We start from the raw sequence: 24,651 nt of genomic DNA on the forward strand, positions 1-24,651 counted from the left end.
GCGCTGCGAGGGGAGCTTGGGCTGCACGGCCGGCGTTGCAAAGCTCCGAGGAGCAGCCCCGTGCTCCCAGCAGAAAGACCTGTAAGTCTCCGAGCTGTACGCCTCGGAGCCGCGAGTCTCCGAGCTGTAAATCTCAGCCCCGTGAACCCGCTCCCACCGCCCCGCTCCCCGGAGCGCCTCCGAGCCTCGGCTCAGACCCTTTCCCCCCTTTGCACGCCTCGCCCGGGGTTTCTTTTTCACCCTAAAGCGCTCTGAGAGCATTCGAGGACTAGGTTAAAAGTAAAAAGGGGGGGTGAAAAAAACAAAAACCCACAGGGCGAGCCTCCCCGGCTCCGCATCACTTATGGGGAAAGTCCGAAGGGGAGCGATGCCTCCCCGCAGCTGGAGGGTCGCGCTGCCACCGCCCCGCCGGGGGGGGCGGCTTTGGGGTCGGCAGCGGCTCGGGGCGGGGGGGGGGGGGCGGCTTTGGGGTCGGCAGCACCCCGTCCCCCGGCGGCAGGGCGGGGAGCCCCCGGGGCCCCGCACCCCAACTTCCCGGGGCTCGGCGCCGCGCATCCTTACCGGGGGGGGGAAGCTCTGCGGCGGGGGGGCTCCCGGCGGAGCCGCCAACTTCGGCGCCGGGGGGAACCCCCCCCCCCGGAGGGCAGCCGGAGCCGCGCTCGATGCCCGGCTCCCTTCTCAAGTTAGCGCCGAGGCTGCGGTCCCGTTTGAATCCCCAGCGGAGCTTTTATCCCCGTGCCTGATCCGGGCTGCGTAACTTCCTCTGTGCAGCTTTAGCACACCCCATCCCAGCGGCGGGCAACGTGCTTCTTAAAGGTGCAGGGAGGAAATGCGAGCGGCGGGGGGGGGGAGGGAGGCAGCCGAGGAAAGCGCCCGAGGAAGAGGAGGCTGCGGGCACGAAGGCTCCGGCCCCGGCCAGGCTGCGGGGTCCGCCCCGTCCGAGCCGCTGGCAGGCTCTGCCGCCCCCCCTTTGGGTCCCCCCCCCCCCCCCAAAGTATTTTCATTTATTTATTTAATTCTTTAATAATCGCGACGTTTATATTTTATTTTCTTTTTTTTATTATTATGATTTTATTTTTTTTATTATGATGATTTTATTTTTTTATTTATTTTTTATTTTTTTATTTCCTTTTTTTTTTTTTTTTCCGTTAAATGACGACGAGGCCGCGTTCGCTCGAGGGAAAAGCCGCGAGGGGCTTCCCCCGCACGTGTGAGCTGGCGGCGCCCCCCCCCCGCGTGTTTCGGGGAGGCTCCTGGTGTGTGGGTGTGCGCTGGGGGAGGAGGGGGCGGCTGGGATTAATAGGATAAACAGAGCGGGAACGCGGAGGGGGGGAAATCAGACGGCTGGGGAGCGCTTTGACAACGGGGAGGGAACGTGCTCCGGGGTTTAACCGGACCCTGGTTCCTTATATAAGGCGGGGGGCTCAGCACGGACCCGTAGGGTGCGGTAGCGCCTTCCCGCCCGGGGCACCGAGCTGCTGGGTGCTGCTCTCGGGGCGCGGGGTGCACGAAGCGGCGGCAGGTGAAGGTCCCTGGTGCCCTGCACCAGGCTCTGCTGTGCTGACCCTGAGCTTCTGCCCTGGCAGAGGCTGGAGCCAGGCTCATTCCTAGGCAGCGACAGGTTTTTGACGTGCAGAGGGATAAATGGCAGCTTATTTGCAGGGGGAAGAAACAAAGAAACCCGCTGTCCCCCCGTACGTGCACAACCATCAAAAAATGTCTGTTCGTTCCTCACCAATAATTCAATAATTTCTAAGCCAGAAAGTGCAGTGTCCAATCCGTATGTGATTTGCAATCTCATTGACTCAGTATTTCGTTACGTGATTTACTTTTACCGGCTGCTCTGGGGTCTTTCTGTGGCTTCTCCCACCCAAGAGTCCCTGGAAAACCCACAGCCCACCCTGTGACCAGGCAGAGGTGATTTAGAGCTCTCCTGGGAAATGTTTCCATGTAGTGGAGCAAAAGTGAGACTTAGGAAATGACAGAAAGTATCTTGACTGTGGCCCCACCTAGCTGCTGCACTGAGGCAGGGGGTAGCTTCTACCTGCGGGACTGCCTTTGGTTCTGGGTCAATCCCCATTCCCCCTCCCTGGTCAAGACCCAGACAGATACTTTCCACGTGTTATTTTTTTCTGTAAACACTCATTTTATAGCAGCAGTATTACTTAAATGAGAAGCGCTGGCTGGGATTTCAGGGCTGGCTAATATTCCTGGATTTCACTTTGTGCCTTTAGGTCTTCTCTGTAGTAATGAATCCCCTGGAAATTCCCCATGTCTCACTTATTACTCCTTTATTAGTTATTATGGTACAGTAACAGGATAAAAAGGAGTTGGTATTTCATTTTCATTCCCTCTAATAGCCACGGCAAAGACCAAGTGGTGTGCTGATTATTGACATCAGAGTTAAGTGATATGCACGCATCATTAGGTTTCAATTGGAAAGAATAACAGCACAGTATGAGTCGTCACACTTCTGGGCTACTTGGCATTTAAAGAAAAAACGAAGTTGTTTTTCTCAGCCCTGCGAACTCAAAAGATCACAAGCTGGCAGTAATACCTACGCAGGTAAAAGGCGCTAGCTGCAGGCGAATCACCAGGAGCAGCAGCTGCGGGGTTTGCCCAAGGATGGGCAGAGCCAGGAGCGGGCTGGCGATGGGAAGTGCTCTGCTCCAGCTCCAGGAGAGAAGAGGAAGGTCTGGCTCCAAGGGTTCCTTACGCCAGAGAGGGGAGAGATCGGTCGTGACACAGATGGACATGGGAGCCCAAAAGACGCATCACAAACCATGCGGCCATGCTGTTTTCACAGGCAGGAAGGAATAGGGAATAGTTGCAGCGAATGTTTAATTTTAGACCATTTGCCTCCTTTTGCCCAAGCACATTCTGCAAATGCTTAATGCTCAGTATCGTCTCCTTCTTGGTGAGATTTCCACGAGCAGCAAAATGGATGTGCTTTTCCTTGAGGGGACAGCTCTGCCCCCTCCCTCGTGCTGAGCGCTACCTTCTCGCACAAGGAGAGCGAGGTTGAAAATCAATGGGGCTGCACTGAGATTTAATTACCACGGCGTAGGCAAGGGTGGAGAATAAGGCCCTTAATATTTAATACAGCTTCTGCTCCCAAAGGGATCCCCAGGGCTCAAGGGCCAAATGTAAACCCATTATAAGCAGGTGTAATTCTATTGACATATGCAGACTCGCACCTGTTTATACTAGGGCTATATTTGGCTCCCGAAATCTAAATGGCAAGCGATGATTTTGACATGCGCGGGAGAGGAGGGAAGTGTTTTCCCAACTTGGGATGACAGAGGATAAACTGAAACACCAGAAGGTAAGCGTGACACCTCGCAGTCCTCTTTCTCAGTGGAGATGCGCCTGCTAACACTTGAGCTGAGTTGAGTCCGTAGAGAGAGATCTGAGATTAGTGCCAGAATAATAACCGGGCTTACAAAGGATCTTTCATTTGAGGATACATATTGCTGTATCACCTATAATAGCAATACGTTCTTTTTATAGTCCTTATCTCGCTATGCGCGGCCAAGGATGTCAAAGTGCCTCCTGGAAGTGAGTAAGCATTTTATTAGGTGGGAACGCGAGGCTCGTAACTGTGCTCCAGCCCAGCAGCAGGCGAGAGACCCCTCTGCGAGGGAGGGTCTCGGGCAATGTCAGAGAAGCAGAGCTCAGCCTGACCCCGCTGTTTCGGGGCAGCTTTCTCCCTGCGGGCAGGCTGCGCTGCCTGCCAGCACCTCTGGAGAGGGGTTTGCAGGGAAAAGGGAGGCAAGGACTGGAGCTGGTTTTTTTTTTGAGGGACATTAAGGATGATGGAGGGAAGGCTGTCGCACAGCAGGGTTGGACCTTTTGCAGGTTTGGGGCAGATTTGGGTCATCTCGCCACCCTGTCCCTGGTGCTGTCCTTTTGTTCTCAGTAAGGTGGGTGTGCAGAAAGCCCCCAGCTTGGCCAGCGCGGGAAGGTTTGTGCTTTCCCTCACCTCGTGCTTGGTGCAAAGAGAAAATCGCCATGTTTTAGAGGGAAGAGACATAATATTTCATAGCTATGAGAGATGCTGGAAAACCCACACAAAGCCTGAGAAACTGAGCAACAGACAGCTTTGGTACATGCAGTCCAGGAGGGTGGGTGGGGGATATTTATTTTCTTGCCCTTCCTGCGCACCTCTGCTCTAGCCTCCGGGCCAGAGCAGCAGGCACCAACCAGTCCCCTGCTCTTTGGCACGCACAAACCCAGTGATCAGGAGAGGGAAGAGCCTAATGCCTCAGTCCCTGGAGTACTCTAAATTTTTTTTCCTTTGTGCAAGCTACTGGGGAGATGGCAGAGAGCATCTGCTCTGGGAGGGGAGGCTTCCCTCTGCCTCTCCTGGCTCGCACCCTCACGCACAAGACCTCAGATGCAATTTCTGCAGCTCGGAAGGTTTTACAGGGCCCTCGGTGAATTTTGCCCTCCCTGATTAGATAACCAAAGGAGCAGTGACTGTACTCTCTAGAGAGAAGATGCTGTCTCTTTCCTGCCAGAAGGACAGCTGGAGGGAGGGTGGGATTTTCAGCATGCAAGCACTTAGCCAGATCAAGGAAATGGGATGCAAAGCATTTTAGGCTAAGAAAGGTTGTTGTGCAGGGAAACATGAGGCTGCTGTTCTGCTAGGGAGATAACGCTTCTCAAAATGCTCCTGCGTGCCAAACTGCAAGCCTTAACCACGGCAGGTCATTGCCTCTTTAAGGAAAACAAGCATGACAAGTCAGAAAAAAAACCCCATCACTGTCTTTGCTGAAAAACTTTGATCATTTAAATGTTATTGATGCACATTAACTCCAGGAGAGATTGGCTGGGTGATGGGAAGTACTTCACCTTGACACGGGGAAAATATGTTGTTTTCTGTGCCTTGTCTTTTGCCTTGTCTTTTGTTTCATACATCAAATCAGAGCTTAGCCAAGTGAATCAGCTCAGGAAGCGTTTAAGATTTATTTGATTTTGGGGAAGGTACAGCTTTCCTTATCTTCACCAGCTGTGGGGGAGTAAGTATGGATAAAAACAGGAGGAGCTTTTGAAGGAGGGATCTATAATTAACAACCCCTCAGAAGGGAAACTTTCCTTTTAACTTACTATTAAAATGGAAGTAGTTGAGACTATACATTTTTGGCTCTGGGGATCTCGTACGTATCCTTGACAGAGCCCTGCGAATTCCTCTAATCCCTGCCTCAGAGCGTGTGTGTGCTTTAAAAACAACCCCACGGAGGGCTCACCTCGACCCCCCTTTCGGCTGAAAAATGGGGAGGATTCCCACAGAAAGCCCCAGAGCTGCCCCCCCAGCCTCCCACAGAGCCCTGGGTGATGGGGAAAGGAGCTTCCCACCCCTTCCCACCCTGCTCTGCTTCCTCGCAGCCCTGAGCCCTACGCGGGGAGGAGGAGATGTTTTCCACCGGTTCTTTTTAACCCGAGGAAGGAACGTGTCACTTCTAATGGAGCTGACAGCAGCAGGGAGGGTTTTTAGGTTAGTGGCTGAAGAACACACTTGTAATGAGTGAAGTAATTGAATAAATGCTGACAATTTGATGTGGAAAATGCATAATCAGCTAGCTCTGGAAGGTTGACTTGTTCTTTTTTCTCTTTCTTTAGCACTGGGATAAACACATTTATTCTCTTCCAAGCAGGTGATGTGTTCAGCAGCACAAAAACAGCAGATATATGCACATGCTTTCCTCCCAGGCACACATGTGCTGATTGCCAAATAATTGACCCAGTTATGCTAATATGCTGTTTGCATCACTGGAACTTCATAAATACACATATAATCAATCTCAACCCTTTTTCTGGAGCCGTATGCTGGTTGAATGAGCTAGTACTTCAGTAGTTTCACTGGCTCTAGACTAAATTACGGTAGCTGTACCCATCCTAGGGAGAAAAGTTGGCAGTCCTTTGGGTAGATACAAATGAGGTCACACCAGGTAGCACTAAGAGCTGATTGTGCAGGAATAACTGGGAGCACAACTGGCTTTTCAGATCCCAAACACAGCCAATAAATTGTGGACGCCGTCAGCGGAGCTGATGCGTTCAAGTGCAGTGACTTTCCCTCCCCAGCCATCATCCCAACTTTATGCAGATGGAAACTCGGTGAGCTTCTTGTCATCTAGCCCCCGGTTTCAGTCTGACAATGGGAACAGCATCATCTGTGTCATGTATGTTGGAAGCAGTGAATAGAGAGCTGAGCTCACTAATCTATTTGCATATTGAAGATATGGAAAAAACCAGCCTTCTTGCTTACTTTCCTGCCTACTCAAATATCCGTGACACAAGGAGGAGAATATGGGGCTTCTTCGTACTTCAGATCTCAGTGCCCTTGAATAAAGGAGCGATTGCTCCGTGCAGCCCTCTGGGATCAGTGTGGGAGCTAGAGACGGTAACAAAAGCTCTCCATACCTGCAGGCTGGTGGACAAAAGGCAGTTCCTGCTCATCATCATGGATACCTTGACTTTATGTCATCAGGACACCTTCTCCACTCCACATCCGAATCAGCACTTGCATATCTGGGGCACGTAGGTTTGACCTGCCAACTGTTAAATAAATTACAGCATGCTCCACCCAAACTATTAGCATGGAGCAGCACACAGCCCCAGGAGAGACAAGCTAAGGACACAGCAGTTCACAAGAACAATGAGCCGTAGGAGACTTTCCTTTTGGATAGAGTTTAAGGAATTGTTTATTACAGAAAAAGTGAACTAGCAGCACACGGCAGTTCATCTGTATCCTATGGAGGCACTGGGCTATGACTCCATATTCAAGGCTGAGCTCAAGTTCTGGCTTGGCTCGCCTTTCAGCAGCTCTGGATTATCTTCTTTTTAATTTGAACAGCTACTTTTCCTCTAGGTTATCGCTGTCTTAAGCAGTAGAAGTGAGATCCAGATCAGGCTTTAAGGTTTGGAATTTACTTGCTTTTTCTTATGCTTTCTGGTATTAATTTCATATGCAGTGGAAAAGTAATATCCTGTCTGTCACCAGGGAGGAAGGGATGTGCGTGCATATATACGCACAGACATTGCTAACTGTTGAGCTTTTTCACTCAAATTTCGCATTTGTGAAAATTTCTAAATTAAAGCTAAACTCAGCTGCAGAAATGATGAATGTGAAATACCAATAAGGCAAGAGCATGAGATGTTTTCTCTTGTTTTCGTAACTCATGGTCTTTGTGTGTAAGAGTGTATTGCATGGCAACTGCATTCACACTTCTCTTTAATAAAAGATTCTAGCAGATGGACCCACTATTAACGTGTATCCCCCAGATTTGCATATTTCATATTCATGCCAAGATGGCACTAAGCACACACGGGATGAACGAGACTGATATAAACACAATTGCGCCAGATTAATGCAGTGATCAAAGGGTATTGTCCTAGCATCCCCGTTAGGAATCCAGTTTAATATTGGTTATTAATATTGTTAAACTTCTACTGGAGTCAAATTAAGGTCTTCCAAATACAATTGGACAGGGCTCTTAGGTACTACAAGTTGATGAATATGTTATAAATTCCCGAGAGAGAGAGCTAAGAAACAGCATTTGCATCTGATCTGTGAAGAATCCAGTGCTGGAAATGTGCAGACCTCAAGGTTTGGTCCAGCATGCTGTGTAATTAGGACTCACTTGAAATTCAGCTCTTATCCAAGATCAGTATCTGAGTTTCTCAAAATTCAACTGCAATCAAATCTAGTCAGAAGACAAGACTGTCTGTAATACCTTATCAAATATTAGGCATTACAAACTAGTATTCTGGAGCCCAAAATATATTTGATCCTATTGTTCCAGACCATTAATCAAACACAATGCTGCACATACTAATAGGATCAAACATTTGGAAATATTTATGAATGAGCATTGTTGTGACTGCAAAAATTAAACACAGCAGGTTTTAAATACACTAGATCTTGAAAAGGAAAACTTTATTATCTCCCATATATCTGGTGCCAAATTCAGAGTGAATTTTAAGCGCATCTTAGGTAGTCTGTGCTTGAGTAATTTACACCTTCTTCCAGCTCCCGTCAGCGTGTAAATTATACCTGCTTCCACCTATATTGAATCCGACCCGTTACACCAAGGATACTAATGAAATCATGTAGCACCAGATAATGCAGCTTTTTTCATTGTGGGAGGGAGGCAGGAGGATCGTATGTAAGCATTTCCTCTGCTTCTGCATGCTGGGTCGATTCTGGACGTGGTGAAGTCGTTCCTGGATGCTGGGAGTTCTGTCCCACACTTCAACGGGGGCAGGATTTTGCTTGCTAGATCCGAAGGCAAGGCTTTGGCTTTAAGGTACATAGTAGCTCCACAAGCCGTGGTTTTGTCAAGAATAAATCATGTCAAACCAATCTCATTTTCCTGCAACAGGGCAGCAAGTCTCGGAGAGGGGAGAAGCTGGAGATGCGATGCATCTTGACTGCAGTAAGGCTTTTGGCACTGTTTTGCGTGGCATTTCGTGAGCAAGGTAGGGAAATCTGATCTGGGAGAAATGCTTTAAGGTATACGATTGGCTGGGAAGCCATAGAGAAAAGCTATCAGCTGGTTGTTGTCGAAGAGGAAGGACGGCTTGAGTGGGGTGCTGCAGTGGTCTGTGCAGGCTCTGGTATCACTCAATAGTTTCGTTAGTGACTCGGGAAATGGAAAATGGAGTCGACTCATTGGATCTGCTGACAATGCCAAGCTGAGAGGGGCGGCAAGTGCTCTCAGAGAACAGGAGAAAGATTCAAAATCTTGACAAACTGAAGAAACAGTCTGGAAAGAATAGATTGACATTCGAAAAGGACAAGAGCAAAACAGAATGTACTGGAACTACCGTAACGTATGTCAGGAAGCGGCTGCGTGGGCAGCGTCTCTACAGAGTTGGGGTAATATTGTGGGCAACAAGCGAGCCCTGAGCCAACTGTGGTACCCCGGAGTGAGAAAAGCAATGCTGACACCAGGGTGCGTAAACAGAGTGTGGTGTACACTCTGCTACACGCTGCTCCCATCTGTACCGAGTGTTTGAGAGGAGCAGTTTTGGTCATCGGACTTCTAGGAAAATATAGAAAATTAAAAGAATGGTCAGAGTTCAGGAGACTGAAACTACTGAGACAGAAAGAAAGAGCTGCAGTCAATTATTTAGGGCTGAGTGAAGATACAGTAATGATCTTTCAAGGTGTAAAAGATGCTGTGAAAGTAATAAACTGTTGTCCACATCCACCAGGGTAGGAGAGAAGCAGTGGGCTTAGCAGCAAATGGAAGCTGGCTTAGAGGTTGGGGAAAACCTTCCGTCTGTAAGAACAGCTGACAACCAGAACGGATCGTCTGGGGAGCCTGCGGAAGGTCCTTAAAAACCTCCAGTGATGAGCAGGTTAGACACACACCTGTCAAGAACGATTTGGGCAGGGTGGATCCTACCCCGGGGGAAGGAGATGGACTAGGTGACTTCTCCAGATCCGTTTCCCTCTTATTCTCTGCGGTCCTGGGCGTGCTTTGTATGGCAGTGATGTTGTGGGACGGAGAGCTTGATTCTGCCTATCAGGTAAACATTTTACATTGAAATGGGGAAGTTTTGTTTACTTGTCAGTCTGGTGTTTTTTCAGCTTAAATCTCACCAATTTCAGTCGAATACCTCACTATAAATTACAGCGGGTGTATGAGGAATATCCGAGGAGACAGGTACTGAAATCCATTAATCTATTGATCGGATTGATCGCAGTGTTTCATTTAGAATAGCATACACCTATTTTTGAATATGTTTGAAAAGACTCTTCAAACACCTTTGCTTTCTTGCTGTGCAGGAGTTCTCCTGCTCTCTGCTAGGTGAGTATCCTTAAGCAGGCACATGGAAAAAACTGATGTTGGCACATACAAAAGGCCCGGGCTGGAATCGCTCACTGCCACAGTAAAAAGGAAACCATTGGTTTTTTTAAATGAAGTCAGGCAGTGGTCTGGCTGCCAATTAATGAACACATTACTGTTAAGTGATAGCTTTGAAAAAAGTTCCCGGGTTCTCCTAATGGTTCTCGCTCCCCTTCCCTCCCTCCGTGCATCATATTGGCGGCTCGCTGACGGGAAGCAGAGCCCCTCCGGCAGCGCGATGCCCTCGTGCAGGGCCTGGCAGCGGGTAAGGATCCTGCGCTGTAAGTGCAAGGGGGGGAATCTACGACAGCAGAATGCAATTCCACAAATTAATTTGTTCAAGACCCAGGGGTTAGCGCTAATTTTGCACTAAGTACCAGGAGAGCTTTAATGACCGCAAATAGCAAACACTTGCATTTTTGCTTCGTCCCACTCAGAAGCCAAAACTGCCAGGTTTACAGTGCCCTCTAGTATCGCGCTGGAGCATTAGCTTTCCCGTGCCACCTCCTGAACTGCCACTTCGCAGCGCCGTTGCTCACTACAGCATATTTTCCATCAGTGCTTTTGCAGCGTAACCGCACCTGGCCGTGAGCAGCGGAGAGGTGCCAGGAGCACTGCTGTCTCTCCAGGCAGGCAGAAAGGATTCCTTGGCTTTTGTCCTGATGCACTGATCCCACTGTTTTATGATAAAAGTGCGTGTGAAGCTCTGCTTAGAGGGTTGTTGCAGTGACCAAGGTGCTCAGAAGAATCATATTCATTAGTTTGTGACAATTTGTCAAAGAGATATTAATAATAACTTGCCTTAAAATGGACTTGGTCCCCTACAGCTGTTGCTGCATAACCACTAACCAGCAAAATACACGCTGGAGAAGGAGATTGAAGGACAAAGTAGAAAAACCTGAGTCATACGAAACCCATTAGACATTACCAGGGACCACATCCTAGCCAGCTGAGGTCACTTAATGCAAGGACTTCTCAGAGCTGTGACCTTCAGCCTTGCTTGGATTTCTCAGTGGAGCAGCAGATGCAGGAAAAATCCTTGTGGGAATAGGACGTGGCACCTGCTGCAAGACCAGGCTTATTTATAAAGCACCTCTAAAGATTTCCAGCTACTGAAATAGCCTTTGGAGGCTGCCCGTCTGAGACAGAGACAAGGTTGTGCCGTGCCATTGCTGCTCTAAACAGCTCTGCAGGAAAAGTGCTGATCTCGTGGAGGCATAAGGAAATCTTAAACTCCTGTTTGCCTCCCAAACAGAGCTGTGCTGTACCAGGGTGTTCTTTACCAGACAACCCTTTTTACAGGAGTTGGAGCTTATAGTTACAATGGTTTGTAAGAAAGCAGCCCAGGTTGTTGTTATTCTAAGAGCCGTTGCTGGTTTCTGACAGTGAAATAGTCAATTCAGATGATGCCCATGTTACCCACAGAGATTTTTCTTATGGGGAGAACTACTTAACTGGTGAACTGTAGCAGGCACAAGCAAGGTGTTAGTAAATGGAAATGAAGTTACATTAACTAAGCAGATTTAGAAAATGCATTGCTTAGCATCCATTTTCAGACTTTTCCCATCATTTTATATGGCTGCCGGTGAGAAATTGTTATGGAAAAAAAAAAACACAAACAAAAAACAGGCATAAAGATGGAGCTCTTCTAGTATGCACCATGACCGACATGCACTTCACATGTCAATGGTATTCTATCCTTTGAAATATGTAATTGCAGGAGAAAGCTTCCTGTCAGCTTCGGCACCTACTTCTAGTTACTCCAGTTCCTGGGTTGTAAGCTACGGAAGGTGCTTAAGCTACTCTTGACTGTACAGCAGAGAGCAAAACCTGGCTAAGAGCAACTACTGTTAGTTTCTGAAAAGGTAATTATTGCTGCTTTTAAACCAGGTTTGAGAGAATAACGCATTTAAAATATTATATGGAATAGGAAGCAGTGTCACAGGACAGGGACAGGTTAGAAAAACTGCTAGTAAAATAAAATAATGTTAAAAGTATAAAGTGTAGAAGGTAAAGAGGAATAATAAGATGAAGAAACTGGTATGTATCCGAGGGGTGAATTGAATCTTATTATTCTTACTGGCTTTCAGAAACCTGCCATTTGAGATAGCTTTTTGTTTGTCTGTCGTATTGTGGGGCTGCAGGGTACATACAAAGGTATTTCTTTTCCTAAGTGTCACTGCGGAGCAGCAGGACAAAGAGCAAAGGACTTACGAGAATAACCTGCATGCCGGAAAAGTATCGTCCCCTCGGTCCTCCCCCCTTCCCCTGCAACTCTTAGCATGGTAACAACTTCTGGAGCTCAGGATGGAAACATCATTGTGTCTAGCCAGATTCTTCTTCATCAGAATATTTTCTTGCCCTCATGTACTATGCATTCAATGTAAATACTGAACTTTCATTATTGCCGATGTGATTTCTGCACATGGAGCCACGAGAGTCTGAAATAAGAGGTCTAGAGCCCTTCTACTTTAAATGCTAACTCCTGCAACTAGTGTGCTGGAAATGAAGAGCTATCTCATTGTATATGCAATATGTAAGTAGTTTGACAAGGATGTCTCTTTACAGTTTAAGTGTCAGCTCTGAATAGATGGATTGGGGGTCTTGAAAGACACGCTACACATCTCTGCATCATCGTTTGTAAAAACTTCAGTAAGTATCTTAAATTCCTTGCACAGCAATACAAGCAACTGCCTCAGCTTCTCAAGGGCACTATACCTTTGATAATGAATGTATTTAAACAAAAGGGGGAAAAAAACCTTTGCTGAATATAATAGAATGCAGCTTTCTACTTTCATATTTCATGGGACATGAAGGTTCATCATTTATTGAAAATAAGATGTGGACCATCAGTAACATCCTGTCTAGATTTCATTTTCAGAGTGAAATGCCTTTGCAGTAAAATTACAAGAAACTGCTTTTCTCAGACAAAACCCTTGTGTTCAGGCTGTGTTGCAGCATTCTCTAGACTATTTTCTCCCTTTTGCTGCGCTCTGCTGTAGCTTATTTTGCCAGCTGAGAAACTTCTTTTGCAAATCTGTGTTCTCCTGTATATTTAAAAATTATATACTGCATGGGGGCAAGTTTCCATAAGCCTTCAGGACTTCAGATTTACTGTTACTCCTCACTGGCCAACAGGCAAATTAATTTGATTAGAGTGCAACCTCCAAGAGAGAAGTCCAATCAAGAAGTATCTGGGGTCGGCTCACGAGTGAACTCCCCCCGGTACTGTATGCTCCCTATTTCATGAGCTGAACTCAGTGTACACAAGCAGCATCTCCAGCTATTGCCTCACCTGTCACAAGACATCTTCATTGCAATAGGAGGACCAAAGCGTGTGCTGCCGGAGAGCTCACATCCTGCAATAATAGGCACTGCTAAACAAACCCCGCAGGGGGTATCAGTGAGCTGATGTGAATGAGGCAACTGAATGTCAAACCCCAGGCACGAGCACCCAACAAAGAGGGCTAAAAGTGACAGCTGATCCCTATTCCGTGGCAACCAACGGATGCCAAACAATGCTAGGGATGGGGGACTTTGAATGAGGCATAGAAATAGCAAACAGCATTTCATAGGGACAGAAAAAAGAGGAAAATTATCATCAGTTTCTGAGACAGTTCTCTTGCCTACAGTAGTTCTCTGACATCCAAGCTAAATTGTGCAATGGCTACATTCCCAGAGGATGAGGATGAGACTATCAAATCAATGGACTGCACTCACATCACCTTGCAATGTGATATTTGCTGCTCTCTCAAACTAACAGGGCTGCTGGGGCAGTGTCTTGAGGACAGATCTCAATGGAAACCTTCTGTGCTGCAAAACGTTGTTTGGGTGGCTCAGAAGCTCTGTTTCCTTAGAATCAATATCGGATTAATGCAGCGGTGTTATATTGGAGGCACCAAGCTCCGGGAGATGCTAGCTGTAAGATGAGATATGGAACTGAAGTGTACTTGTAATGCCTACTTGTAATATTTTAACAATTCAGCCGCAGCTTTGTACGGCAGGTTATTAGCTGGGCTGCGTAAAGCAATTCTAGCCAGAGCAACTGAGTTCTCTCACTCTGAACCTTGCCCCCGTATTTTTATTTCCGTATAATATTCCTGACTTGAGTTCTTGCATGGCATTGCTATGCATTATTAAGCTCCCACTATTTTCTACTCCAGAAGTGGCTGCATTTAGATTTAGGTGAACTTTCTGTGGAGAGGTTAATCTACAAAAATACTATATAAGTGCAAACTATTAATTACTGCTTTTGTATTTTTAAGTTGAGAACCCATGGCTGCAGGGAAAAAATTGGTACATTGGCTCACTAACTTATTAAATTCTCATACTCGCCCTGTCAAAGAGCAATTTGGTCTCCTCCTTTACTCATTTTCTTTCCTTTTTATTTGTATTTTTTATTTTTGCAGAAAAACACAGTGATCAGATTGTTTATCTGTTTTTCTCATGGTGAATTATCTCCTGTGGGTTTTGTCCAGAAGATCAGGATCTCTTCTCAGAGCTGGTCCCCAACTGTACTCACATTTATGAACCCATACAAAGAACCCTGAAGAGTAATATATAGCCTGGTGATGCAACAGGCCAGGAGACAAAAAATAGCCCATTAAGGGGACAAAGCTAATCAATACTAATAGCAAAGACTAAGATTTTAAAAGCATCTCAATGAAGTCAGGCACAGTATTACCAGTCACTCAATGAAAACTGAAGTGTGCCTGGGGGGAGGCTGGGGGCGAGATGGAGAAGAGAGACCAGGGCCCTTTTTGTGAGACCGGGATGGATTAGTGCCCCAGGGCGTTACGGCATGTCCCGGCTGCTGATGGGTGAGGTGCAAGGAACAGCAGCGCTTCAAGGGGTAAGATGCTGGGGTAGAAACACACTGGAGAGGTCAGTTAGGTCTCCTCACTAGTTCTTCTTGCCTCTCTCTCCTTTTCCTTAACTTTTCCAAGTGCGGTTAGGATCTGAGCAGGACGATTACCGACCCCACATCAAGGTGTCTGTGCTCAGCCTTCCTCTTCTGCTGCTAGATTTGCTCACTTTTCAGGACAGAAGGTATTGTGGTTTCATTCCCTCCCTGGCGATAACTAATTCACCCAGGAAGCTGGCAGATTAAAGTGGTTCCTTCTCATTGCTCATCTCCACAAGCAAGATTTTGGATTTGGTACCAAGGCAGCAGTTTTGCATGTGATGCATGGGCATCCAAACACGGCAGCCAGCCCAACTGCATCCAGAGGAGATCAAATAAGCAAGTCCTTAACTCTCAGAAACTCAGTAAGGACTGAGCATCTCTTTGCCCCGTGTTTGTGTAGTGCATGGCTGAGCAGAGCCCAGCTACAAAGGCATAAGTGCCGTGGAGTTAGGATCAATAAGGTAAAATAGCAAACAAAGTTTCCCACCCTGTGCATCAGAAGTGTTGCACGGCTTTGAGCTGACAGCAAAGAAGAGGAAGGTTGCTCAGCTGCTGTAGTTCTGCCAGTCCTTGGCCTCTGCTGAAATTGCTACAAAGGCAGAAAATCACTTCAGCTAGCACTAAAGGAAGCAGCAATACTAGGGAGCTGCACTGGGATCATTAGGGTGGTTAATATTCAGCAGGCATATTGTTAAAAAGACACTGCGTGCTAAGAAAAAAAAAAAAAAGGCAACAAAACCCAACGCAGTGCATAGGTCTTTCTGGCAGAGATATTAACAGAGGCTGTTTATTTTTTGTAAAACAGACTGTTAGTATCCATTAAGACCGGAACTAGTGCCGTGCCACATCTCACTAAGGTCGTTGTGGAGTGGTTGTGAAAGCAGACCTGGGTAACGTGGGCCGTATTTAAGCCCGTGAATTACAGATTAAATGCTTTTGATTGCTTTACTGCTCTTCCAAAGATGACTTCTCTACTTTGTCAGAAAATATTCCTGTCAAGCTGGCATTGTGGCTTTGGTCAGGGGTCCAAAATAAAGGGGGCTAAACGCTACCCAAGCCTGTACATACATACAGAGAGAGATCTTCTGCAAGAAATCTCATTTAATTCATTAAAAAATAAAATAAAAAAACAGAACTCAAGGAATTATTTGGATGGGCCCTCAGCAGGAGATATAGGCTGTCTGTCATCATAAATGCAATGTAGCTGTAAAAGGAGTTTTCAATGTATATAGAGACTCTGTAGCCCAAAATGTGTTATCAAGCAGAAAAAGCAAATCCCTGTAAAGGGCCACCTCTTGCTATAATGCAGGTCTTTTCTATAATAGAGTCAGCTCTGATATAGGACTATTGCTGCACTGCAAGCTGTAATAAATATTAATGTGTCAAACTGCACGCCACCTCTATTTCAGGATGGAGGAAAAAGACAGCCTTACAGAAGACGAGTCGCAGTCCTGCTAGGGACCTAATGCATTCCTAGTGCTTTTGTTAAGAAACCTCTCTTTGCAGTGATTGCATCCTGAATTTCTCTAAAGAATCACCAAAAATTCCACTTTATAAGAAAGGCAAGAAATCTGCCTGTGCTTGGGGCAACACCGGGGGGGAGTGATATTTGCACTCCATGCTGTGTTCCTTGCAAAGCTGCCCCAATGCCAGTCCAGCATTTTGTAATGCATCCCCCAAGGTCATTCCTTACAAACTGAAAGGTCATGTATTAAAAGCCCAACATACACCTTCTTGCAAAGAGATGGTGATATTTCTATTGTATTTATTTCTCACTGTGAAATTACAAAGAAAACTAAATTTGTATATATTTGCATGTGTCTTATATTTTATAAGCTAATCCTTTCTTTTTCTTGCCTGCATCATGACACTGTATTAAATATCTTACCTAAGCATGTCTGTAAGTATTATTACTAGACCAAACATTTGAATGTATGCTTATCTTTAGACATAATATTACTCTAAACATAGGATATAAATGTAAATAAATATTACACTAAATATTTATGTTTACCATCCCATGTAACAATAGTTTATCAAATATTTACTACACTACTTACCTGTACTCTTGTGGGCATAACTGCATAGCTACTTATGCTACAGAGTGTTTTTGTGGTTGATTAAAACGCATTTGTGTGTATATCTGCAATGTTCGGTAGGCCTAGTTAAACAGCCACTTAAATAAGCAAGCAGGGAATGTTTCTCTTTTCAAAAAAATGAAGCTTGCTATAGATTCTGCAATATCCTCTATACGAAGCTCTTATTAACATCGTGCTAGATTAGATATCGGTGAGCAGCAGGATATTTTTTAAGTGTTGGGATATCACACACAGTGTTACTCTGAAAAAAAAAATAAAAAAGCTTTGATTTGTAATGAGCCTTGATTATGAGTTTCAGCTCACAATACATCGATGAAAGAGAACTACAAAGAAATGTTTCCGTCCAGGAATAATCCTGTTAGGTTAAGAGGCAGGAGAACATAAGAAAACTATCCGGATGTTTTCTTCAGCAGAGCATTAGGTGAGGTTGAGACCTGGATGAAAATCCCACTGTCTCAAATCCCAGACCGAAGAGGCAAGGGGATTACATACTTGTACTGCAGGAGGAATCAGGCGGGTTTTAGTGCTTATTCCATCCTCGTTAAACTCATTGCTCTACAGGAAAACACTGTTGCTGCTGTTCACTCCATATAGATTCCAGCAGAAACAATTTTCCTGCAATTAGTCAGCAGTGAAACTCGGTACTTAGGCAGCGTTAGGTGGTAGCAATCACAATTCTTAGTCCTTCTGGTCTGTCTCTAAGCAAAGTTTCATATTCTTGTGGTGCAAGAGGACTGCGTTTTCCGAGAGCAGACAACCAGCTGTGCTTTTTGAAAAGTCATACAAGACTCCCAACAGAAATGATTACTTTGATTCAAATTTAATAGCAAAAATGTACCTAAAAACCTTGTTCATTATGCTCATTAGGCTCATTAGCTAATTTATTAACAGAAATGCAACAGGAAAGAGGAAAAAACAGGAGCCTTTGCTTTTTATGGTAGATTTTAAGCAAATAACCTATTAAGGCAAATAACCAATAGGTTGATGTGGTTGCAATTTCATTAATTTCAAAGAAATTGGCTTTTGTGGGTCAAATTATAACCCGATAGGAGGTTGTTACACTGGAGAAAATCTGGCCTAACGCTTCAGAACAATGTAGTATCAGCCAGCAGGGCTGGGGGAGGTGAATTTTGTAAGAAAAAAGAGACTGCAATGAACATGAAAAAAAAAAAGACCACAAAAGCAAGCCATTAAGTGCTTTTTCATCCTAACTAAGTTCATTGTGAAGGGTGGTTGGGAAAAGGGGTAATATGAGACTTTCTTATTGAAAAAAATATCGATTGTTAGGAATCAATAGCATTAAAAAGCTGTGTCTTAAGCACCAAGCTTTGAAGGACTCCACAAGCTTTTCCGTTCCCTGTCTATTCTCCTGCCAGAACTTTGATAGCTTTAGCCTGCAAACCAGCAAGTGCAGGGATTTGATGGTGGCCAATATATATTAAAAAAATTAAGGTGTCAAGCATGAATTTTATTACATCTGCAATCAGATGTACTTCCTTCAGTCGGCTCATTTGCAATTAAGTCCAGCTGTTCTCAGTAGAAAGGACTCTTCCACGGAAATTGCTGTAAAATTTAATGGGAGGATTTTCCTTGGTGCTTTGTTGTAAATATTGTTTTCCTAATAGGCTTGTAAAGGGCTTTGCTTTCTTATTCAATGGCCAAGAGAATATCTGTAAATTTTCAGGCATTAGAAAATGAATAGGTCAGTGATAAGAGCTCATAAAACTTATAAAAATATTCTCATTATACAGCAATAGCAAGAGCTTTAAGCTCGAAGTAGAGGAAGTTTTTTGAACTTTTTTTTTGTCTGCATAGGTTTTCGTTTACATATGAAGGACTATTTTTAAGTGACATATCAGACAGAACTGGATCAATACCCTTTATTGGGTTTCTTCTGTCTAGAATCAGGTATGACAACCAGAGAGGCACACCAGGTTGTAGACATCAGAGAATGATACTTCATTTCAGTATTACACTATAACATCCTACAAGGGCCAAAATACGACACCATTAACTCACAAAACTTAGAGTTTAGACTACTACAAGAGAACCCAGTTTGGATTTTAAGCAAATGATAAAAATAAGAAACTTTTGTATGTCCTTGCTGCTACTGTGTCCAAACAGCATCATTTTCCTTTTTGTCACTTAGGCAAAGCTTAGATGTGCTTTTCTTTTTTCTTTTTTTTTTTTTCTTTTTCTTTTTTTTAATCTTCTAGCAGTCCTTTCAGCAACATTTTCAATCTGTGTGCTTCTGTCACTCCTGGAGAATAGTGCCTAAAATAAAACAGTTTGTAATTATTGGCATTATTTTAAGATGGAATGCTGAAACGTTAAATGTAACAAAATGAAACATTATTTTGAGGGGAAATGTTGAGACATGAATGATAGCAAATACTATTATTGTGGATTTATTTTCACCCAAGCAAAAATCAGACTCCTTCTCTAATGGTGAAATATGACCTGGCTCTTGCAGAGGGAGTAATTTGCTAATTTGTTTAATGTTGTTATCTGTGCAGGAGAGCCCTGCAAGAAAAAGAATTGGGAATGGATCAAAAGTGCAGGTTATTTTTGGAGACAGAATTAAGCTACTTTTTATTCTTGAAGACAGTGATCATATTCCTGTTTTGGCAGCTGTGAATACTGAGGAGAAAACAACTCCTCCTGGTCGAAAGTTGCGCTATCATTGCTGTATTGGTTTGCAATGCCAGGGGTAAAACTGATGTCCTATCAACAAAACCCTTCTGCTGAGGCAGTGGAAGTCCTTCTGCTAGTAAAGTTTATTTGAACCAGAATAAGTTACAGTAGAAGAAATGTCGTTTTGCTACTATACTCATATAGCTACCTTGGCAATTCTTCGCGGTTCAGAATCCCATCTCCCATGTCTGCAAATAGCAAGAGTTAGCTGGCACAGTTTGAAACAGTTCTCCAAAATAGTGTAGCAGATAAAGTTATAGAGGAAATCTCTGTTGAACGTGTATGTTCCCTTGTACAGGCTTGAGAACAGATTGATAAACCTGGTAAGAGATGATTAATCAAAAGGCTTTGGATCACGAAAGGACAAGGAAGTCAGAGCTTGCTGCAGAGGAATGTGAAAAGATAAAGCCTCTGTATGAGAAGGAAGTCTTTAATAGAGTGATTAGAAAAGGAACCTCAGTAGCACATGATTACCAGGGAAGGAGAGAAAGGTGAGAACAAGTGAAGATCATGCTTGGGGTGAACATCTGCACATGTGTTTTAGTTGTTTAGCTCGCTTGGTTTTGGTTAAGTTACTGCCTCTCGAATAAAGTACGTGAGTTTTCATCTTGAGGTAGTTCCTGCAGACAAGTTAAAGTGTTTGCTGTTGGATGAATTAATCTGCCAGGTCTGCCCAGCAGGAGTGGAAGGAATAAGCAGGAGGCACAAGGAATAAAATAGGTTTTCTTGTCCAGGAAATGGCTAGTGCTTGCCTTTCCCTTTCCTAATCCTTAGGCTTTATAGGCAATACTCAAAAAGGGAATCAAAAAGGAAAGCCACAGTGGGGAGTGTGGATAAATGACAGTGACATGAAGGTCTACTGCAATTCTGGAATGAACAGCTTTGAGATGAATGACAACATGTGCTGTTGCTCCGATAGGTTGTGCTTCCTTTATTGGATATGCAGTTGTTAACACCTTGCCATGAAGGTGAAGTTTCTGATGACCTAAGAAGGTCCTTTTTTCTTGCAATTTGGTTAAGCCCTTCTTTGCTTCAGCTTTTGCTACAGGGTAGTTAACAAAGGTCTCAAGAAGAAATATAATAGGAGGAGGGAATCAAAGAAACAGCATTTCTGTGCTTTCGTTACCAGCTAGCAGTATTCTAACGAGTACACAAAGCACTAGACCATTGGCATCACTTGGATGAGAAAGCTGTAAATAGCCCTGAGGTGCCATGGTCTGTTCATTCACTGAAGTTCTTTGCATGCTTCTTTTCCAGCCCCTATATTTTAAACTTACACATGATATATAGAAGCTTTAAAGGTGTCTGGGTCACATTTCAGCTTGTTTCTGGTAAGAGAAACAAGCACAAATGCACATTTTAACTCCGTAACAGAGCAAGTGCTATAGGAAGCTGGAGACCCAGTCCTGACTGCTCCCCACATTAAGCACATTTATGGTTTGTGAGCTGTGATCCATCAGGGAGGTGCATGACAGCTTCTAGAGAAAGCTTTCTTGGTTTCTTAAGGATTCCCGCAAGCATTATTCAGCCATCAGATTCACAGCCTCTGTATCAGCACTTACCGATGTATTTGGCTTAAGTGAAGACGAGCATATATAGAAGTCTGGCTCTGTTTAAAATAGTAGATGTGTTTGAGACAGGAGTCTGGGATCCAATATTGTGCTGTTTGAGAACAAGCAGGTTCTGCCTCGCATCCAAATGTTTTGTTTGTTTGTATTTTAATCCTCAGCTTCACTCTAAACTCAGAAGGTGACCGGAATTAATTCTTCTTCCTTATGTATAAGAATTGTACAGGGAGTTTTGGAACTGGAGAGTTCCAAACCCTTGGGATAATACTTTCCATTCTTCTTCACTCCAAAAAGCGACGGGAGTCTTTCCATGATGTGATGAGAATCTTCATGAGTATACATGAAGATTCTCCACAGAAAGTTATAGGAGGTTTGGGACCGGAGTGGCACTTTTCACAAAAGATCTGTCCCTTCGACACCTGAAGTTTTCTTTCACATCTGGTATCTTGAACCCAGTTCCCGTAACAATTTGTAGGCTGAGCACAGGGAAATTGCTTTCGTATGCTGTTCCCTTCTTCTGGCAGGAAATGCCTGGTGTCCATAAGAAAATTATCTTCTAGCAGTTTATCTCACCACTTAAGAGGAAATAATTAAACAGTTTTAGAATGAACACAAGTTTGCTTGACACTGCTCTTGTCCACTCCTTTTGCATTTCTCGATGCAGTTCAGAATAGATACAGCCAGGTACCTGCAAAGAGCTTAGCCCCACACGCGATCAATATCAGAAAAGATAAATCAGCTGCAATTGACTACAGGCTGTAATGTCAGTAAGTGACGATGAAAAATGATCACTACTTGAATACACTGCATTTTTATCTTTAAATCTTTCAATAGAAGCAGTGTCAATAACAGAGCACTAAATAATCTCTAGATAGAAGGAAAATCTTTTTTCTGTCTTTTTTTTTCTTTCTTTGTTTCTTTCCTTTTTTTTTTTTTTTAAGATGGAAGATGGATATCACTTTTTTGGAGACCTTAAATACTAAAGTATGAAATTAGACCTGCAAATTCCAGAAGTGATTGTCTGTTTAGACAATGTCTGTCTCATTTTAGGAAGGACTGGCATTATTCTGCTTGAAAACATAGCTCAATTTCACATAATGAATGCACCAAGGTAGCTGTAAATGGAATATTCAGGAATAAAGTACATAAGGATTTTACTTCTCATGTTCCTTTGGGAATAATATATCTCTCTGAATTGGATACAGCTGCCAGAGATGGCCTTTCTTCACTTTAAAATGCCTCTGACCTTTTCCTGAGCTAACTGGACAGCTTACCATATTGGCCCAAGTATAAAGCAAAGTCTTTTCCAGATAACAGCCTTGGGAAAAAATCCAACTTGCTCTGTATCTGGTGGCTGTGCCTCACACGGCCCTGGTCCTTCGTGTGCCTGTGGATGACGTTAGCTGCCGTGTCGGTGCGGCGGCAGGCCAGCACCTACAGTGCACACCCCTGCAGGTTGCTTTTGGGTCTGCTGCTCCTAATGGAGCAATACCCACACAGGGCAGATGTGTGCTGGGGCTGCTGGCAGCAACGTGACCTCAGTGAGCGAGTATGTTTGTGTTTCCATCCTGACAAAATGAAGGTAGTGTTTTATTTGAAGCCAATTTATTTCCACGTCATATGGTGCCTCCACTGTTACCAAGTTTTTACCAAGTTTTGGTGTTCCTTTTATCCCACATTCTGAGATAGCAAGAAACACTCCAGAATGCTTTGAACGCCACCATTTTTTTTTTCTCCTACAGGACCTTTTCCATAGCAATGTTGGTGGGAGGTAGCAGCTGCTGGATAAATCCAGTCCGGTGGCGATTTGAGCAATGCCAATTGTGTCCTGCTAACACAGAGAGTGCAGCAGTGACTTCTGGATGCTCTACACAGTTTTCAGAGCTGTGCTTTCCACATGGAGCCCACTCCAGAGGAAAGGGCCTTTTGGTTGCACACTCTGTAAATGGAGTTCAGTTTAGCTGCCCTACAGATTCCAGAAGCTGAGTCTTCAGGCATGCAGCGGGACTGTAGAAAGGCTTATTGATTTAAAAGTCCCTTTGTATCTACTTAAAGTTTGGCTCTGATACTTCGTTTAATAAAGGTCAAGATGAAGTACTGAATTCCTGAAATACTGAAGTTCTGAATATCCCACAGCTTTGATTTATTCTGCCTATTTTGTCTGGATTTCTGTTAAAAAGCATGGTTGTCTGTCCTTCTTAATGGGTTGATGAACAATACAGTGTGAAACAGCTTGAAAGCAAATCTGATCTATGAAGTAGCTAGAACTGCTTGACTTGTCTGGAAACTGCATGTTTCCATGCTCTCATTCTGCCTTGAGCATATTTGACTATAGTTATCTTTGTTGTTGGCCTCTCTCTGTTATAGCTGGAAAATGAAGGCATACGAGAAAAGCGAAAGAGTAAAGAATAAGACCTTGCTGCTGCAGGATGGCTGATGCTTTAAAGGGAGATCAGCCCAGTTTCATCTGTTAAAAATCCTGCTGAGATTGACTGGTTTATGGAGAGGTGATTATGAAAGCCATCAAGTAGTTTAATTAGGGTAAAGAGTCAGGAGAAGTAGCTTGGCTTTTGTTAGAAGTCCTGGAGCAAAAGGCTCTTGGCAAGTGGCTGGTGGAATGGAGAAAGCTAAGCTCCGGAGTTAGGCAGGATGGTTGCTTGGCACACTCTGATCATATTTAGGAGGAACAAAGCTGAAGACTGCAAAAATTGTGCCTGAATCTGGTTCATATCAAGTCTTATTGTCCTTGCAGGCTTTTCTCAAGTAGTATTTACCAATCAGAATCTTTAGAACATTTTGAACTTGTCTCAGTGGTTGTTCCCATGTCAGGTTTTTTAAAGAGACAGGGGAAAACCAACCTCTACTTTCTTAAGCTGCATGTTTGCCCCTGCCAAGAAGCACCACCATATATTGTACAACGAATTCCATTATATTTACTGTCACGAAAGCAGATACACAGCCATTTAAAACTTTCATGTGCCTGTTCAATAAAGAGCAATAGCTCGTGGATGTGCCCAATCATGCACTGAATAAACATCATGTTTCAAGCTTCTCCTTGCCTGTTGCAAAACCCTAACTCTGCAAGAAACTGGTAAGGAGTAGAATGGAAGCATCCAAAATCTGCTGACTGCTGCTAGGCAGTGACGCTGAAATGATTGTGCCAAATCCTGGCCCTTCGTGACAAGGGAAGTGGAATTTTCCCCAGAGCGAACCAGTGTCAGACAGAAAACCCAAGGCACAAGACAGAGCATTCAAAAATACAGCCCGGGAATAAAAAAAAATGGTAAATGGGTTTTAACTAGTTAATTTATACAATAAAGGACCACCCCAGAATGATGTAAAAGCCTGATCCTGCAGTCCTTGGGTAGGGGAAACACGTTTAACTGATTCTAATACTGCAGAATCATCAATACAAACAAGCAGCAGTAACTGGGTCATTCTGTCTCAGCCACTTGCATATTGCAGAACTACTTGTCTGTTCCTGCTACTATTTCGTTCCCTGCTAATGTCTTATTTAACCTGCTCAG

General features: G+C 44.3%; 2 protein-coding genes across 7 annotated transcripts in view; one reads left to right on the top strand and one right to left on the bottom strand.

The window, feature by feature from the left end:
• The window catches only part of NTNG2 (netrin G2), a 47,743-nt gene extending 45,656 nt beyond the window's left edge, over window positions 1–2,087 (bottom strand). Inside the window, exon 1 of one of the 6 annotated variants that reach the window (XM_080562251.1) lies at window positions 562–2,087. The gene's annotated coding sequence lies outside the window, so the exon portion shown is untranslated. The remainder of the gene's footprint in view (window positions 1–561) is intronic. The other 5 variants (XM_080562249.1, XM_080562250.1, XM_080562252.1 and 2 more) reach the window with 5 other exon arrangements.
• The window catches only part of MED27 (mediator complex subunit 27), a 141,024-nt gene that overhangs the window by 18,054 nt on the left and 98,319 nt on the right, over window positions 1–24,651 (top strand). The gene's annotated exons all lie outside the window — the stretch shown is intronic.

The sequence above is a fragment of the Anser brachyrhynchus genome, assembly GCF_964034855.1.
Source record: "Anser brachyrhynchus genome assembly, chromosome: 19".
Lineage (NCBI taxonomy): Eukaryota > Metazoa > Chordata > Aves > Anseriformes > Anatidae > Anser > Anser brachyrhynchus.